This window comes from Pleurodeles waltl, chromosome 3_1 (assembly GCF_031143425.1).
Source record: "Pleurodeles waltl isolate 20211129_DDA chromosome 3_1, aPleWal1.hap1.20221129, whole genome shotgun sequence".
Lineage (NCBI taxonomy): Eukaryota > Metazoa > Chordata > Amphibia > Caudata > Salamandridae > Pleurodeles > Pleurodeles waltl.
In genome coordinates this window covers 661669087-661687430 of record NC_090440.1, presented here as the reverse complement: position 1 = coordinate 661687430, position 18344 = coordinate 661669087, and the positions used below count along the sequence as shown (strand labels likewise).

Here is an 18344-nt window from a genome sequence, read left to right as displayed (position 1 = left end):
GGGTGGGGAAAGCAGAAGGAGTGAGGGATAAGAGCTGTCATTAATGAATGGGCTATTTTATAATGTTTCTTTTTTTGGCATATCTTCTTCGTCCTTTCACTGCTGCGAGATGTATACAAGGCCTAAAGAATGGAATGATTTGGTTCTGAATCACAGAACATGCATTTATAAAGTGGGGACCCAAACATGGCAAAACACGGGAGGTAGTTAAATCAGCTAGGATGACAGGCACATTTCATTATAATGGTTTGGTAAAGATGAGATGAAGAGGGGGCCAGTTGCTGCTGAAGCTGGCGAAACTGTAAGGGGGCATCATTGCCCAGAATTATTGGTATTTCATCTGGAAGAAAAAAATCAGTCTTGTGAACTTGTTTTTACTGCACTTTGGGGGCACTGTAGAATTGAAGAAGAGACCACTGACGCTTACGTAGCATAGAGCTGGTGCACATATAGTGCCGTGCACATACAGCCAGCGCTATTTTAAGAGGGCGTTTCAGAGGGAAACACATTGGCTATCAAGAGGAGCACTGACTGTGCGCCACAGAGAGGTCAGTGAGGGCAGGCATCTGAAGTGAGAAAATGTATCATGTCGACCTCCCAGACAACCCCCTGCAGACAGGGATTGCTACTCTCTGCACCTGCCTGCAGGGGGAATCTCCATCCCTCCTTTGAAGTGCTGGCGGGTTTCGCCTGCACAGTGAAAAAGGCAGCGGATCTTTCAAGGGGCTGCTCCATATTTCACTAATGCACTGCCTGCAGGACAGCTGCAAGTTAGTGTTTGCACTAGGGGTAGCACATTATCAGTAATAGGATGCATTGTCACTGTTTGCACCCATTGCACAAATTTGAATGTGCGTTATGGCGCAAACAAAGATAAAGGGGGTCATTCCGACCCCGGCCGGGGATGCGGGAGCACCGCCAACAGGCTGGCGGTGCCCCGCAGGGCATTAGGACCGCGGCGGTTTGGCTGCGGTCAGACAAGGAAAACCGGCGGTCTCCCGCCGGTTTTCCGCTGCCCTGGGAATCCCCCATGGCGGCGCAGCTTGCTGCGCCGCCATGGGGGATTCCGACCCCCTCACCGCCATCCTGTTCCTGGCGGCTCCGACCGCCAGGAACAGGATGGCGGTGAGGGGTGTCGTGGGGCCCCTGGGGGCCCCACCTTGTATTTCAGTGTCTGCGTTGCAGACACTGAAATACGCGACGGGTGCCACTGCACCCGTCGCACATACCCACTCCGCCGGCTCCATTCGGAGCCGGCTTCCTCGTGGGGAGGGGTTTCCCGCTGGGCTGGCCTCCGCGGTCTTTTGACCGCGGAGCGGCCATTTGGCGGCTCCCTCCAGGCGGGCGGCTCCCGCCGCCCGCCGGGGTCTGAATGACCCCCAAAGTGCCTTATTTGGAAATATGGCCCCTGGTGCATGTGATGTGCATAATGGTAAAGTTATGAAGAAGGATCTAAGGGCCAGATGTATCATTATTTTGAATAGCGATTAACTGATTGCGATTTTCTGCGAATCACAGTTAAGTTAGGTAATCGCTATTGAAATGTATGAAACTCCGGAAGTTTCATTTAGCCTTTCGGAATGGCTCGCAAATCAACCTCTACCTCATTAATATTCAAAAGGTAGGTCACAATTTGCAACTCATTATGAAAAGGCAAAAATCACAGTGATGGTGGCCTGCATGGCTCAGCAGACCACCATCTCTGTGATTGTTTTTAAATAAAGCAATCTTTAAAAAAAAAATGAAACATTTTCTTTTCATTTTTTAAGAGCAGGCAGTAGTCCATAGGACTACTGCCTGCTCTTAAACTTTTTAGCACACATTCACAAAGGGGAAGGGGTCTATTGGGGACCCCTTCCCGTTTGCGAGTGGGTTACCACATACTTGAAGTAGGTGGTAAAATGCGAATGTTTTGCAACCGTATTTCAGTCACAAAACATTCCGACATACTGCTGCAATTTGGTATTAGGAAGGGACACCCTTGACACACCCCTTCCTAATACCGAATCAGTACGTATGTCAAATTCCAAATTGCGATTCAGTAACATGGTACTGATCGAAAATTGGAATTCATACATACCAAAATGCATTTTTCCGGTCACAAATCTGTGATCGCAAAAATGCATGATACATATGGCCCCAAGAGAGAGCAAGATGTTATTGCAGACACATATGTAAAATGAACAGAGCTAGGGCAGAGGAAGATATGGAGAATGGTCGTCATGCCAGGAGGCACTAAGAAGGCATGTGAGAAGTTTCACCAAGAAATGAGAGAGTTCCTCAGGATACAGCACTCACCAGAAGATTACACGCTGTTTCAGGGGGGCACAGTTCACTTGTGATTTTTAGGCAATGAGAATTATTATGTAGAGCGGATGAATGTGGTGGCAGCATATATACAGAAAGGCCCTTAGTGGTTAAGGATTGTAGGGCAGTGCTAGGTTAGAAGGAAGAATTGAAAAGTAACAGGAAATTGCCTGGGATAGGGTTTTTCCTGGTTGCCAGGAGGGGACATTCTATAGTGAGATCCAAGGGGCATAGTGCTGGGAATGGTTGATAGGGGTAGGGCTGTGTTTGGTTCCTGGGGCTAGGGCTCCCATTGGCTTTAGTTCTAGGGATATGCTGATGAATTTTAGGGCTATGGTTCCCCTTGGCCCAAGGTCACCTGAGTAATAGGGTACCACAGTGGTGTGGGTCCACTGGCCGAAGGAAGATTCAAGAGAGCAATGTGTGGGCCTCCCTAGAGGAGTGTGTAGCATAGGTTCTCCACCTGAACAGTTCCAGGCTGGAACCACGTCAAAAAAGAGTGGATTATACCACCACAGCAGAGAGGCATGACAGAGCAGCGTATACTGCTACACAAAGAAGAGTACACCAGAGAAGAGTGCCCGAGGCGTGTCTAAATGGACTACTAGAGAGGTGTACCTCGCAGACTGTGCCACTGTGCACTACTTGCAGCTCTATTGCAAACACTTGCCAGAGGGCGAATAAAGCTGCTGCAAGGAATGAGCCGAGGTTGACATTGACCTTTTACTTATGTGACCGACGCCTGAATCACCGAAGTCCAGAAGCAGGATCGCCGTCAACCGGAAGACCACATCGTTGCCCAGGCAAAGGCTTGGAGTGGCAAACTCCACTGTGCCTGCTCATGCCCTGCCGGAGGCGGGAGGAGCCTCGGTTGGTGTCTTTGCTCCCGGAGAGGGAGTACGAAGGACCTGTGACTCAGGTCCCTGCTGGCCCTTCAAAAAGGACTGATCAACTGCTGCAGTGGTGACGACTGAGAAGTGGGGACTGTTTTATAATAACCGAGGGCATGGACTAGAGCAAAGGGTAATTTACACCTGCGCCCTCATAGCTGCTCTGGAACTCGAACCCAAATCAGGGAGGCCGGCTCAGTACCAAGGAGGGACACCGAGGAGAAGATGGGAGAGGGGAACCACGATCCGAGACGCAGTAGCCCAAGCACCAGTAAAGAAACTGTCCCTCTAGTCTGATGTTTGCCTTTTTAGGTTTTATATTTATATTAAAGTTCTTTTCTTTAGTAAACTAAAGTAGATTCTCCGTAGTTATAGTTCTGAGTCACTCTACATTACCTCATCCAAAAGCCTGTGACTGCTTGTTATTAGCACCACCACCGAGGATCAAGCGCAGAAGAGTTGTACGTGGCCCCGTTTTGGAAAGCCATCTTGGGACAGATCCCAGGGCATCAGATGATGACTCATGCCCCCTCAGCTGAGGCCCAGTAGCTCCTGCTTGACCCACGGGCCCCGAACGGGGTTTGAGACCGAGTGTTGTTTTATAGCCTGTAAGGCACATGTTGCCAGGCTAACTTCAGTTTTTGAGACATGCTCTACTAATGTGACCATTCACACTTACCTGGGCGTATGCCGTGCTTTGCCCTATCTCGCACGAGGCATACACGCAGGAAGGTTAGGTGGCGATATCTCCCCCCGCAGTGCTTCCTTCAGTTGAGGTAGTGGGCCCTGTCACAGGCGGAAGTTGGGGGCACAGTAAAGTGGTTTAGGCAGTGCACAGGACGAGCTTCGGCCTTCTTTACCTATCCACTGTGCACGAAGTGGCATTTTTCCTTTGTAGACTCTTATGGTTATCGCCACCGGTAGGACACGTCTTTTTTGCATGACAGAGGAGGAGGAGACAATAAACCCGGCGATCTGGTGGTTGGGGGTTTGAATGGAGCAAAGGAACCAGCTGAAGCAGGGATGTTAGAAATGGATGAGACCTGAGGTAGGAGATCTGGGAAGGGATCCAAATGGACAAGGAAAATGGGTACAGGTTTAATGAGGCCAAGAAAAGCAAGCGACACCTACGGCGGATAGATGTGGTTAGTTGAGATGGATTTGTTGGGGTAAAGTTAAGGTGAGTAATACGGAGGAGGTAGGTATATCCTTTCTTTTAGTAAACATGTTTTTTTATAGGCAGCAAGGCACGTTGCCAGCGTATTATTTTTTTCAGACCTAGTCTGTTGAAGTGGTTATGAAAGTAACTGAGTCTGCGGCCTATCATTCTTTGATATGAATATTACTAAAGCACCTTCCAATCACTAAAACTTCTTACTTTTCAGTCTTCGCTTTCTCTGAGCAGAGATAAGTAGTTACATGCATGTAATAGGTGCGCCCGTTTCACTGCTTTTGGTTGTTTGGCAGTTTCATCAGAATAAAAATACTATTATTGCCACGACTCTGTTGTATTACTTCCCCTTGATAAATACTATGATGACTCTTCTGATAATAGGGCTGCAAAGCGAGCTGTTACCCTCGACCTCCATAGCCCTCAGAAATGTGTGACAGTTTGCCGTTTATGTGTTTACTCTAACTTTCTGGTGACGTCTTTGGTTGAGCTCATTTAGGAGAGCTTAGCATTAGGTCTGTTCAGAATGGAAGAACGTTTTAGCAGTTGGGGCCTTTCCCTATATGGAGTGTGGCACGTACAATCCAGCCCCACCGTGGCTGCGCTCTTCTATATTAGGTGTTGACTTGTTTAAAATGAACGTGCTGGAATGTTCAAATCCAGAGACCCTGTAGGACCCCACTCATTACCATGAACAAGGGACACAATCACACAGCATACTTATCAATAATAATAATATTAATAATAATAACAAACGTCATAATTACCTACTGGCAGCTGCCAGTAGGTAATTATAGTTAGGACCTAGTTTCCCCTAGGAATTGTTTTTCTTTTGCCAATAACTTTGGTGCCCTTTGATGAATCCTCACAAAAGTTTCAAAACTAATACGACCGTCGGTTCAGCTGCTGTTTTAAAAGTTCTGGGGTCATCTGTCAAGTGGGGGCCGAGAAAAAGGGGGATCCCAAAACATGTTTTCCCCATTGCATTTTCCCATAGGGTCTTTAGACACTGCTACAACCCGAACTGCTGAATGGAATTACACCAAATGTGACAGGAAGGTAGATCTTGGTACGCAGATCATGCTTTTTGTGATTTGGTGTAAATCCATTCAGTAATTAAGTATTAAAGGAAAAAGAAATATATATATATCTAGGGATACGAATCCTCTGCGGATCCAACAGTCTCCATGCTGATATCTGATTGGCTGCCAACACTTCAACCAGTAAGTGTTGGCAGCCATTTTCAGACTTGGCTTCAGCCGAGTCCCCAACCAAATGTAAATAAAAGAAAAGGGGGCAGGGTAGAAATACCCTGACCTCCTAGCCTTGGTGCTGGGGTCCCCCTGGGATGCCGCCAGGGCAAAAAATAATTGTTTTCTTTAAAAAATTGGTGAAATTCACAGAGGGTCTGCGAATCTGCTGAAAATGTAAAAAAACAAAAACAAGTGTAGTCTCCTGCGGTTGTTCTCAATTTAGCCCCCAGGTGCGCCAGGTCTCGAGGGCATGAGCCATTTATAAAAATGGGACGAGGTGCACAGCCCCCCTCCAAGGGCTCTGAAATGCCCTGGGGAGCTCCACCTCCCCGGGGCCATATAACAAAAAATATACAGGGGGGGCAGGCGGACTCTCAGGGTTCCAGGGACCATTACTAACATGGGGCTTTTAAAAAAAAATTAGAGGGCCACAAAGACCTCCCTCCTAGGGATTTACTATGCCCCAGGCACCACCACCCCTCCCTGGGGCTAAATTATGCATTAAGGAGGGGGTCCTTGTGGACCTCCAGCCCCATGGACCACCTCCTCCCCCGGACCAAATCTAAGTTTTAAAACCACCACCTCACCTAGGCTGGCCCATTTAAAAGAAAGTGTAGGGGTGGGTGCAGCCCCTTTACTAGAGCCATTAGTGGCCCTGAGGATCGCCACCACCCAGGGCCGGCTCCTTCTATCTCCTGAAGTGCCCACTCTTTGGGAGATAGCTGTATGCTTTTGCTTGGTGGGAGCTGAGTCAGCTTACGTCAAGTGAGAGCAAACTAACTCTGCTCCCAGCATGCGGGAGCATGAAAACTCCCGCTTGCTGGGAGCAGAGTTTTTATCTGTTTCCTTGCCCACTGTCATGCTAGCGGGGAAACAGATGAAAGTTTTCTCCCGCATGCAGGGAGCTGCATATTTAGCAGCTCCCTGTGTGCAGGAGCAATGTTGTCTCCCGCAGGAGGCAGCGAGCTGGCTTGGACTGCAGGGGCCTTGAGGCTCCCCCACCACCCCCATTGGTGTAAACACGTTTCCTGCCAATTTTGGAGACACGTTTTTGATGTACAGGAATATGACCACATCTCCACCAAACAAAGAAGCACTTACATATGTAAAGTATAAAGCATCCTAACGTCTTGCAACTGTCCAAGGCAAAGCAAGTGTTTTTTTCTGCAGTTCCACCTTGGAAAATTATTCGTAATCCTCAATGGAGGTGTTTGCATGCTTGCTTTTTCAAGTGCAATATCTTATGTAGTGATGCGACTAGCATGTAAAATGGCCTGGAAGCCCCACCCTATATACATTAGTGGTATGCAACGTCTTTCCGCCCTTTTTCCAAGGTGAAAGACAGCTTACTAAAATGCCCTGCAAGCACGTTTCCCACTGATTTTGGAGACACATTCTTGATGTAACGGAATATGACCACATCTTCACCAAACAAGAATCACTTGCTTCTGTAAAGTAAAACTCATCCTGACGTCTTGAGAATGTTCAAGGCAAAGCAAGTGTGTTTTCTCAGCAGTTCCACCTTGAAAAGTCAACTGTAATCCTCGATGGAGGTGCTTGCATCCTTCCTCTTTTGAGCACAATATCTTATGTAATGATAGTACAAGCATATAAAATTGCCTAGAAGACCCGTCCCATATACATTAGTGGTATGCAATGTCTTCCTGCCCTTTTCCCAGGGTGATGGACAGTTTACTAAAATGCCCCATAAGTTAGTTTCCCGCCGATTTGGGAGACGCGTTCTTGATTTGTAGAAATATGATCACATCTCCACTAAACAAAGAAGCACTTGCCTCTCTGTCGTGGGGTTCCGGGGCCTTCAACTCTTGGTTGTATGGGAAAGTAAGTGGACAGACCAGGTTCAGGTAAGTGATGTTGGATCTTTCTTTTTTTAATTTTGCTTTTCACTGTTAGTTGCTACTGCACAACAGAACATGTTTCTTTTATATCATAAGTGGTGGTTTGTTCACCCCCCGTTCCTTTGCCTCCTTTTGTCTTTTCTGTTCTTCTTAGGTTCCTTCCTTTACTCTTCTTTCCTCTGAGCGCTTTGGGCTGGATGTGGGCCTCAGGAAAGACAAGAGGGACAGATCTCCAGGTAAGTGTATTGCGGTTTTCAGAATTGAGAGGGAAGGAGATGGATTGTGAGGGGACCAGGTTCACCCGTGACTTTCACCCATGCAACTCGATACCTGCTACAGCTGGTGTCTCCCCTGTGCTCCCCGGTGTGTATTGGGGTCGTCTAATATTGGCAGACACATGTATAACGTGCATGCACTGTTTATTCAGGGCCCTCCCCTGTTCTGCTCATCCTGCGGCCCTTAAACCTCCCGTACTGGCTGCGTTTGCGATCCCATACCTGCAGGAGCCACGTTCCTCCTGGAATGTGGTGGGATATCTTGTTCTCCTGCTGGTTTCTCCTGCTGTTGGGTCGGGTGACTCCCGGCCTCATCCTGGCGTCCCTTCCATCTTTTGTTGTCTCTCGTGGCTCTCGCTGTGTCCTTTGATCTACTTCCTCGCTCACGCTCTCTGGTTTTTCCTCCCATAATTTCTCCTTCAGCCCGCCTCCTCTTGACTTAGTTGGACATCCTCCAAACTAGAGTCTGATGTAACAACTAGTCCTGCAAGGTCTTCTAAACCAGCTTTCTGTAATCCTCGATGGAGGTGTTTGCATCCTTGCTCTTTTGAGCACAATATCTTATGTAGTGATACTGCGAGCATGTAAAATAGGCTAGATGCCCCAACCATTTAGCCCCACCCCATATACATTAGTGGTATACAACATCTGCTAATACACTGCTAATTACCCACGATATTACATCACTGATGACATCTTCTATGAGATCATTGATAATATCACTGTAACATTTGCAGTAAATTTATTGAGGTGAAAACTGCATGGCGGGGGCACTGGTTATAGTTACCTTAGGGTACAGTTACAGCTATTTGAGATAACTATAACTGTTGAATTTCTTTGGTTTTGTGTGAGTAAAATGTGAACTCAACTATAACATTGCTGTAACCTTTAGTTTTTTTAATTGAATAAGTATACGTGTAGCATGGTTTAACATAGCAACCAATAGAACAGCAGAAAAGGATAGTCAGGCAATGCAATTACGGGGAGTTTCAAATTCTCAGTCGCAGGAGGCAAAACATGATTGTCTCTTACTGGTCATTTACAGCAGGGGCTGCAGGGGCCGAGTTACGACCACGGGCAAAGACGGTAATCAGTGGGTGCTCATTACCCTAAGTGACAAGATCCTTCTTCTGGAGACCTAAGCAGAGATTCCGTTTTTTTTTTCTCGCAAATCCTAAATTTCCATCCTTAAAGCTTTGAAAACATTCACATTTTGGGAAATCAAAAGACATCCATGACTACATTATTAGGAGTAAATGAATTCACAACAAAACACTTTGTAATCAGTAGCTAGACGCCAATCTCCTTAGATGTTTTTCATGTTTAGAGAGCAAGATGAAAGCAAGGGAGCCAATAAAAAAATAACAAGTGGGGTTGAATTTAAGCATTGACCCAAGATTTAAAAACACAGGTCCATCATCCTATGTTTTTAGAAGACTGACCATGTTTAAAGTTGGGTGGGTGACACGTTTTACTGCGCTATTAGTGACATAACGGCTGATGAGTGTGTCACATATCTAAGTAACTCACCTCAGGCCAACTTGCGATGATCCAAAAGACACAGGGGCATATTTATGAGCCCCTTGCGCTGCTGGAGTGTCACTTTTTATCCTACTCCAGCGGCACAAACTACAAAATCATATCTATGAGGCCATACAAAGCCACTTTGATTGGCTTTCAGTGGCCTCATAGGTATCGCTGCTTTGACGCACTCTGAGCTCAGGAAGCGTTCCATGGGCATTGCAGTGGGTGTTCCCATACAACACCCATGGATTTTGACACATCACCATATTTACAAACCATGTAAACCTGGAAATGTGCCAAAACATTACACCTCCCGAGGTGAAGCATAACAAGGAGCATTAACTTTATTTCTCCTTGCTTTTAACACTTCACATGTGTGCTGCAATCTGCAGCACACATAGCAAGAGCAAAACACTTCTCAGGGTTGTTTTTGTGCAGGAAGGCTTCCCTTACTGCACAAAAACAATCCTGCTGACAACACAGGCACCTTTGCACTATGGTGCTAGGGTGCATGCGTTGGCACTAGGCTGCCGAAACTGCGATAGCACAGGGGGAAAGGACAGGAATGGACTGTATTGCATAAATACAATGCATTCCTGCCCTTTCACTATGTGGTAGGGCAGCGCAGCAAGTTGCCTTGGTGCGCTGCTCTTTGCCAAATCCCCCTAGATGAGGGCCACAATGTAAACATTATTTGAAGTAGGCAGTCCCTCCATCTAGCAGCAGAGGGAGCCAAAGGATACCAAAATCAAATATGACCTTATTTCGAGAAATTCAGCGACACAATAAAGAAAAGTGAAATCGCTCCCAGAGCTATTTCTATGTTTGCCCAAGGCAAAGCAATAGGTGTCTCGCCAATCTCGTTTATTCCGAAAACATTCTAAAGAAAATACTTACTTTTATCTATACACCGAGGGACTTAGGTAACCCCTTTCATCCACTGCTCTTTGAAATTGTCATTCCCATTTTGCTTCCATCCACCAGGGCATAAAGCATCGCGTAATAAGTAATCCCGCTTCAGTCATTAGTTAGTTCTCTTTCACCCTGAGTAACAACTTAAAAATAGTGAGTAGTCCAATTCAGTGCTAAACTGGTGAACGAATCTCTCCTTCATTTCTTTTTTAATTACTTTTTTAGATGTACCAGTTGCTTCCCAAATATCTTTTTTTAGCTTTTGTTTAATTTTAAAATGTTAATTTCAATTGTATATGCTTACAAAAATAGTTTAAAACTTCGCGGGTTTGCCAAGGCCACACCTAATGATTCTGACGATGCTTTTTCTTAACTGTCTTGTAACAAAATATTGCTATCGGAAATTACCGGTTTAACTGTGGCAGCCTGGTCAGGTAGAGGAGGTTGGATTAGAACCTGCAGGATCAGCATAGCGCACTTTGTAAAGTGGGGCAGAGTGTACTTGCTGCAGTAGTACACATGCGTGGATTACCAGTACAATGTTGTGCCCCTATCTTCTCGTTCAAAACCCGACTCCATTGTAATTGGCTACTAAATAAGAATGCGTCTATGCAGTTTTGCTCAGCTGCAGCCATTGAGCAATCCCTGAGGCTCACATTGGGGCATATTTACAAGCCCCTTGCGCCGCCGGTGCGTCAACCCGAGACCCCCCCTAGAAAACGTGACGCACTGATGGCGCAAGGGGTTTTTAAATATGCCCCACCGTCTCTTCCAGTTACAGCCGCACTGTGATTATTGCATTGTTTTATTTATTTTTCTTCTTTTTAAAAGATATTATTGAAAACGAAAACTTTCCGACCTGCCAGTAAATTTGCAGATCAGTGTACCTGTAATTACACCTTCAAATCTTGCAAGTATTTTTAGAAGCCCCAAGTTCTTCACAAATACAGTGCCTAGTCTGCCATGCACTGTGAGGGTTTGCTGTAGGGCTTGGCCTGCGGTTAGGCCTTGCGTCAAGCTCCTCATTACCAAATGCTGTCCACATCTGGTGGGATGTCCAGGTAGCCTGGGCTTCCACAAGAGCTTTTGCCCATCTTCTTGCCTGTGCTGCCTTGAACAGCAGTGCTGGCCGCATGCTGTCAATAGGAGGTTTGGAGCAGGGAACAGCTGGATTGGAATGTGATTAAAAAGACATAAATTCACTGAAAACCAAAGGCTAAAGGGAAATTATGGTTAGCTTTGGATATAAGACCTTATCATACATTTAAAAAACCCTGAAAAACACAGTTAAAGTGCAGTTAGGGTTACAAAACAAAACCTAAACAACACTAGAATTCACCAGTTATGGCTCCTAAAACAAGCTAGAAGATTCATGTTCTCGTCATGGTAATCTATAATCCACATCAAAGTATTTCTTAGATCTAGGCAGTGAGGGTTGTTTCCAGAACATGGCTGTAGGCCAGGCCCAACGCCCAACCAGATGTGTGCAATTTACAGATAGGCCCAGCCCTGGCCAAACACAGCCATAGCACACCAGGGCCCAGATTCACAAAAATGCTGCGCTTCTCTGCGTGACAGGGAGAGAGCAGGAGAGTGCCATATCTACAGAGAAACTGCACTCTCCTCCCCTCTCCCTAGCGCTGTCACAGAATTTTGCTGCCAAGCGCCACACACACACCATAGTTCAAAGTTGTGTGTGTGAGTCTAGCATAAGTTTTGTACTGGAAGGGTTCCCTTCCAATACAAAATACTATGCTTAGACTCAATTTAACACTTTTCCTACTTTGTATGTGCGCTGTACAGTGCTGCCACCATGCAAATCAGAAAAAAGGACTGATCATGTGCCCTAAATAGCCTCACAAAGTACTTTCCTCCTGGCCAATGCCAATTGTCGTTCACTGGCCACCTATAATCTTGATATTAACATCTTTCTGAGCGATCTGAAACCCACATCTCCACATCTCTTTTTCTTACGGAGACTTGGCTTCATGAGGGATTGGCACCCAATGTAGACTTAGCTTTGCCTGAAGACTACTCGATAATCAGGTTAGATAGAGCCTCTTCAAAAGGGGGGGGGGGGGAGTTTCCATCCTCTTTAGGGAATCAGCTAAGGTCACTTCCCGCTCTCTTCATCTGCCAGACTGTGAGAGTATGTCTTTCTCTATTTTACTAAATTCTCAGTGTAGTTTCTCAGGGGCCATAGTATATCGTCCCCCTGGTCCAGTGCAACATTTCTTACAATCATTCCCGGAGCAAGTTGCTGAACTAATATGCAACAAACCAAACTTCACTATTCTCGGTGATTTTAATATTCACACAGAGAATCAAGATAATGCTGCGGCTAAATGATTCTTGTCTGATATGGCTGCCTTGGACCTAACACAATTGGTCAGAGGTCCTACACATAATAAAGGCCACACCATCGACCTAGTTTTTAGTAATGCAGCTGGTATATCCGCCTTGCCCCCCACCCCTCTGGCTTGGTCAGATCATTTCTCAATTTCAATTAAATTGCCCACCCCAGCACCAAGTAAAACCTCCCAAACTATAACTCAACTCTATAACATTAAGCATATGCCAACATAATAAATATATTTATATATATATTACATACTGGCCGTCACCAGTAGGTATAGTTAGGACCTAGTTTCCATAGAAAAAGTATTTTTTATTTTGCCAATAACTTTCTTCCCGCTCAATGAATCTTCACAAAATTTAAAAAACTAGTACGCACCTGAGTTCAAATGCTATGTTAAAGGTTTCGGAGTGATTAATCAAACGGGGGCAGAAAAAAGGGGGTTCCCAAAACACATTTTCCCCATGCAATTTCCCATAGGGATTTTAGATACAACTACAGCCCGAACCACTTTATGGAATTGCACCAAATTTGAGAGAAAGCTAGCTTTAGGTCCGGAAAGAGCTCTTTTTGTGATTTGGTGTAAATCTGTTCAGTAGTTGCAAAGTTATTAAAGAAAAAAGAAAATGTTATCTCTAGGGATGTGGATCCTCCGTGGATCCATTGCGGTGAATCCGCGGATTCTTGCACTGGCAGCAATGCCTTGATTTGCTGGCTGCATACTGACAGGGAGGTTGTAGCCACCATTTTAAGCATCGGAAAACGGTTCTGGGGACTGAAAAGTTGTGTGTGATTTAATTGAAGTGGTAAGGGAAGAGGTACTCTTCCCCGATGGGGGTGTTAGAGCAGTGTCAAAAGGATGTATGAGGGGCAAGAAATTGCCTGAAAAAGTTTTTTGCCACATCCAAGATCCGTTGACCCACCGCAGCGCTCAGCGTGGCTCCCTGTGTGGATCCGTGACAGATCCTCGGATCGGCCACAAATGTAAAAAAACACACACACTCACAGAGCCATTCACAAACCCACAGAAGCACTTTTAGACCCACTAAGAGACACACGCACACACACACACACACACACACACACACTCATGCACCCCAAAACATAAGGATACAAGACCTCACACGCCCACTCACAGACCCACACAAACACTCACAGACCCACTCAGACACTCACATGTCCACTCACACACTTTCAGACACACTCGCAGACCCACTCAGACACTCATACAGCCATGCACAGACCCACTCAGACACTCAGAGACCCACTGACAGACCCACTCACAGACCCACTCAGACAGCCACTCACAGACCCACTTAGACACTTACACACCTACTGAAAGACCCACAAAACACTCACACACCTATTCACAGACCCAAACACACACACACACTCACAGACCCACCAAGACACTCACACTCACTCACAGACCCACTCAGACAACCACTCACAGACTGACTCAGACACTCCCACTCCCACTCACAGACCCACACAGACACCCAAACACCATCTCACAGACCCACTCAGACAGCCACTCACAGACCTACTCATATAGCCACTCACAGACCCAGACATGACACACCCACTCACAGACCCACAAGCTCACACACCCACTCACAGACCCACTCAGACACTCACACGTCCACTCATAGACCCACACAGACACTCACACGCCCACTCACAGACCCACTCAGACTCTCACATGCCCACTCAAAAATCCACTCAGACACTCACAGACCCATACAGACACTCCACACCCACTCACAGACCCACTTAGATACTCACACACCCATTCACAGACCCACTCAGACACTTACATGCCCACTCGCAGACCCAATCAGAAACTCAGACATCCACTCACAGAGCCACATGCTCACATACACACTCACAGACCCACACTGACACTCCCACTTTCAGACACTCTCGGACACTTACAGACCCACTCTGACACTCACAGCCACTCACAGACCCATTCACTCACACACCCTCTCACTGACTCACACACACAGCCACTCAAAGACCCCCTCAGACACTCACATACCCAGTCACAGACCCAAACACTCACACACACTCTCACAGACTCACTCAGACACTCACAGACCCACACAGACACACTCATGCCCCACTGACAGACCCACTCAGACACACACTCACACACCCACTCAGACACTCACATGCCCACTCACAGACCCACACAGACACTCCCACGTCACTCACATACCTACTCAGACACTACCATGTCAACTCACAGATCCATTTAGGCACTGACACACCCATTTACAGACCCATTCAGACAATCACACACTCACTTACAGACCCATTCAGACGCTCACACAGCCACTCATAGACCCACAAAGACACTCCCATGCCCACTGACAGACCTACCCAGTCACTTACACGCCCACTCACAGACCCACGCAGACACTCACTCACCCACTCACAGACCCATACAAACACTCACAGACCCCCCCTCACAGATCCACCCAGACACTCACAGATCCACTCAGGCACTCATAGACCCACTCACAGACCCACTGAAACACTGTCACAGCCACTCACAAACCCACTCAGACACTCAAACACCCACTCAGACAGCCACTCATAGACCCACTCAGACACACACCCACTCACAGTCCAACATACTTACACACCCACTCACAGACCCACTCAGACACTGACACACCCACTCAAGACCCACACACTCACAAACCCACTAACAGACCCACTCAGACACTCACATGCCCACTCTCAGACCCACACAGGCACTCACACACCCATTCACAGAGCCACACAAATACTCACACACCCACCAACAGACCCATTCAGACTCTCACATGCCCACTGACAGACCCACTCAAAGACCCACTCACACACCCACTCACAGAACCACTCAACACTCACTAACCCACTCTCAGACCCATTCAGACAATCACACACCCACTCACAGACCTACTCAGATAGTCAGAGACCCATAGCACCACTGAAACACCCATTTATACACTTATAAAACTAGTTACTTACCAACAATTAGAACATTGGAAGTTGGCAGCTCCATTGAAAACAATGGAGTGCTGCGGGCTTTTACTGGCCGGTAAAAGCCCGCAGCGCCAACATTCCAATGGGCTTTGTTCACAGCAGCAGCTGTGAACAAAGCCTCATGGAGCCCGAGGGGATTCTAATCCCCTCGGGCTCCGTGAGCAATTTGTTTTTTTTAAGAGAACATTCTGCCCTGAGTGGCAGAATGTTCTAATAGCCTTAGAACCCGCCGTAGTGGGCTCTACCGGCTATTAAAGGCCCTTTCCCTTGTTAAATGCCCTCGCCTTCGGCTCGGGCATTTAACTCGGGAGCAGGCCTTTAATAGCCGGTAGAGCCCGCTACGGCGGGTTCTAAGGCTATAATACATCCTTAAGTGTTGCTGTTGTGTATTGGTTGAGTGTTCTTGGTTTGTGAATCCACAATGGATCCGTGTATCTTAATGAGATTTTTTTAATAAGTATTGAAAATTAAACAAACCTGTCCATGGAAAGAGGATTGGCTTATGAAAGAGCCTTTGTGTTTATGATGTGTAAATGGAAACTACATATAAAACAGGATGCAGTCTTTCAAGTTGTTGAGGAACACCCTGCTGTCTATCTCTGTGAAATGAACTCCATCCTTTCTATATATTCCGTCCATATCAAAGGGTACATTGTTGTGCTATATAGATCCCATGTTATGGTCACTGAGGAATGCAGAAACTGTTTTATTGACATGTTTCCTGGATTTGTCTATCTGTGGGCAGAATTCAGATGACCACTTCCACTTCTGCCTTTGACAACTGTTTGAGACTACTAAAGCAGTGTATGAAAGAACTGCAATTAATTTACCAAAGGTATCTTTCATTAGGAGTTCCAGTCCTGCCCCAGTAATTGTGCTTAGTCATTGCCACCACAGTGCACAAGCAGGAGGTCTGGATGTTGGCAGTCCATAATGCTTTCAACCAGTGGCAGTAACTGATGACACTTTTTACCCTCTTCAGCCAACTCAAGTAATGTCGACATTAGGTAAACCCAAGTCCCTGTCAATGCCACTTTTTCTTTCAGTCTCTCTGGCCCAAAACACAACACCATGTCCCACGTTCCACACTCTGACCATTTTGGAGGCAAGCAGGAGTAGCACAAAGTAGAAGGCTGCAACTGAATGAGACAGTTTTCAGAATGAAAGGCAGTTAAAATGGGGGACAGCACCTAAACTTTAAAAGAACATACTTGTTTGGATGATGTAAATGTGCAGCTGCATAAAATAAGGTAGGTAGTGATAATGAGGAAAAAGTTACTTCATGTGTGATTGGCTTTAGTTAAAAAAAACAGTTATGCTGTTTGGGATATGCTTATAATTCCATACAGACAACCACACTTGCTACAGTTGATTTTGAAGCCAGTATGCTGCTGACAGAAAGTGTTGTGAACTTTTGTCCTAGTGGTGGCAGAGAATGTTTGAGTCATGGAAACAGAGCTGGAATAGTGTGGGGGAAGGGGACGCAAAAGACTAGAGTGTAAAGGAGAATGGCACGAAAAATAATGGTGAATAAGGAGTGCAGAAATTTGGTACTTTTTAGAAAGTAGATGATAAATGCCATGCTTTATGAGCAGTTTACTAAATGGTTTTATGGGCTCCTGGATGTGCCAAGGATTTACATGGGGAGACCTCGCTAAGTGCTGCGACGGATCAGTGGATCTTCCCAAAACCCCTACAGAATTGGGCTTCTGAATAGGTGTCCTACAAAGGGGTAAAAAAGACTGACTATTTGGAAGTGGTATAACAAAATTCAAATATGAAAGGAAGGTTGTGATTTGTTGTCTACATCAGCATCACTGAAAGCAGAGATGAAACGGTTCCCATTAATGGTATACCATTCTTTTACTTGTGACTTCACATTTGCAGTGAGAAGAAATTCTAACTGATACTGGGAAAGATTTGGAGAACAGCAAATAAACTTTACAGGTATGTGAATTAAGGTGTACTTTTAAAAAGAAAATGTATTTGAAATGGAATGTTTGTAGCTAAGGTGGAAGAAAGTATGTAGGATGTACACAAGAGTAAAAGGAAATATAGTACGGAGGGTACCTGAAGACAATAAGGAAAAGTACAGTGAACAGAAAAGGAACAATACAAATATTTAAAGACCAAAAATGAATGTGTTTTGGAAGTAGACGTAGATGATTGATTACAGTAAATAAATGGATAGTATAAAATGTGTACCCATTTGGAAACACAGGCAGGTACTTATTTACAAAAGTGATTTTGATCACCATACTGGTATAGCCACAGAGTAGTTACGCACACATTTACTCACATATACATGCACTAATTTACTCTTTCACAACCCCATACAGGCACTGTGTGATTCACACAGAGAGATATAGAGCTATATCTGTATCCAGGAATAACTCTGTTACACACAGATGTAGACAACCACACACCCAGGTATAAAACCAGTCACTCACCGATTTAGCTGCTGACATACCTATTTTGAAAACCATAAAGCACCTCACACATCGAGACAGGGTGAAAGAGGCACTTACACATTCGCATACAAATCTACACAGCATTTACGTACCCAGCACATTCAGAGCCACTTTCATACACAGTTACATACCCCAGCGTTCTCTAACATAGCCAGTAAGCAATCCATACAGGCACTTACAAACCCATTTAGAGACCTTCAAAGTCATTAAGACAGGCAGTCACACACTGACATAGTTACTTACAAATCCAGTGACACACCCACGGAGGCACTGATACACTCACTCAGATA

General features: G+C 45.8%; 1 long non-coding RNA gene across 1 annotated transcript in view; it reads left to right on the top strand.

Annotated features, from left to right (window-relative positions):
* Positions 1-17530, top strand: part of LOC138283244 (uncharacterized) — a 58600-nt gene extending 41070 nt beyond the window's left edge. Inside the window, exons 2-3 of the long non-coding RNA XR_011201148.1 lie at positions 7635-7716; positions 17471-17530. This is a non-coding gene — a long non-coding RNA (uncharacterized lncRNA). The remainder of the gene's footprint in view (positions 1-7634; positions 7717-17470) is intronic.
* Positions 17531-18344: the final 814 nt, after the last annotated feature.